Genomic DNA, 1,845 nt, shown 5'->3' with positions numbered 1-1,845 from the left:
AATGGAGGAGGCCGTCGCGGCGGCCGCCGGGGTGGCCGCAAGCAGGGAGGCGGCGGTGGCGGTGGCGGTGCTCAGGGAGGAGCGCCACGCCAGCAGCAGCCGGCCCCTCAGCCGGCGGCCCCATGGTACGCCGGTCAGAACCCGTGGACCGGCGTCGTCCACGCCTATTCTATGCCGGTTCCACGGGCTCCTACTCCGGGTCTTCTCGGCACTCGGCCTCCGTCACACCAGGCGTATTACGCCGCGCCGCAGCCATATGCGGCGCCCTACGGGCAGCAGCCGCCAGGCGGGCCGCCGCTGCTGCCCCTGACGTCTGCGCCGTCCCTCCCACCGGCGCCGTGGGACCCGTCTCTCCTGGCGGCTCTCCACACCGCCCCCTCTCCGTCCAGCTATACCGGCGGCGGCGATTGGTACATGGACAGTGGCGCCACCGCTCATATGGCGGCGTACCCCGGTAACCTCCATACTGCTCACCCTGTCCACACCTCCAACCGCATCACCGTCGGTGACGGTTCTTCTCTTCCTATCACCCATATTGGACATACGTATTTTCCGTCTAACTCCACCCCTATATCTATGTCTAATATTCTTGTTTCTCCTGATCTTATTAAAAATCTTGTTTCCGTTCGTTCTCTTACCCGTGAAAATCCGGTGACCGTTGAATTTGACGAATGTGGTTTTTCTGTTAAGGACGCTCGCACGCGGATGGTGCTCCACCGATGTGACAGCCCCGACGAGCTCTACCCGGTTCACTCCGCCGCCTCCACCACTTCCGCCGCTCCTGTCGCTCTCGCCACCGGGGTGGATCTCTGGCACGCTCGCTTGGGTCATCCTAATCCTGCCACCCTTCGCCACATACTTCGGAGTTTTTCTTTCACGTGTAATAAGAACGAGGATCACTCGTGTCATGCATGCCGCCTTGGCAAACATGCTCGTCTTCCGTTTAGGGCTTCTTCCTTTGTTGCATCGTACCCATTTGAGTTGATTCATAGTGATGTTTGGACATCTCCTGTTGCAAGTAACACGGGCTTTCTTTATTATCTTGTTATCCTTGATGATTTTTCGCATTATGTGTGGACCTTCCCGTTGCGCTGCAAGTCGGACGTTATCTCCACTCTTGTCGGTTTCTACTCTTATGTCCGCACGCAGTTTGGCCGGCCCATTCTTGCGTTGCAGACAGACAACGGAAAGGAGTTTGACAACACCGCTGTCCGCGATCTTCTCGCCACACATGGCACGATTTTTCGTCTCACTTGCCCGTACACCTCGCAGCAGAACGGTCGTGCTGAGCGCATCCTTCGCACTCTTAATGACTGCGTTCGGACTCTTCTCTTTCACGCCAATGTGCCTCCGCGCTTTTGGCCTGACGCTCTAGCCACCGCTTCTCTTCTCATCAACATCCGTCCATGTCGTACTCGCGGGAACTTTACACCTCACCACCTTCTTTTTGGTGCACCCCCCTCTTATGAAGGGCTTCGCATCTTCGGCTGCTTGTGCTACCCTAGCATCGCTGCCACTGCGCCTCATAAGCTTGCACCCCGCTCCGTCACCTGCATCTTTCTCGGCTATCCACCTAACACTAAGGGTTACCGCTGCTACGATCCAGTCTCTCACCGTGTTTTCACCTCCCGACACGTTTACTTTGATGAGATGGTCTTCCCGTTTCAGCAGCAGGCACCCCTCGTCGTCTCGTCACCGTCGGCCACCGGCGGCTCATCGACGACCTCGTCAGGTGGACGAGCACGCCTGGTTCGTGGACCGCCTCCGGGCTTTGGCGGTCCACGGGCCCTACTGCCGGCGCCTTCCACGGCCGGCGCCCCGCCTTCACCCGCCGCCCCCGACTCG

Source organism: Triticum aestivum, chromosome 3A (assembly GCF_018294505.1).
Source record: "Triticum aestivum cultivar Chinese Spring chromosome 3A, IWGSC CS RefSeq v2.1, whole genome shotgun sequence".
NCBI classification, from domain to species: domain Eukaryota; kingdom Viridiplantae; phylum Streptophyta; class Magnoliopsida; order Poales; family Poaceae; genus Triticum; species Triticum aestivum.
The sequence above is the reverse complement of the archived record's forward strand: the minus strand, read 5'-3'. Positions refer to the sequence as shown.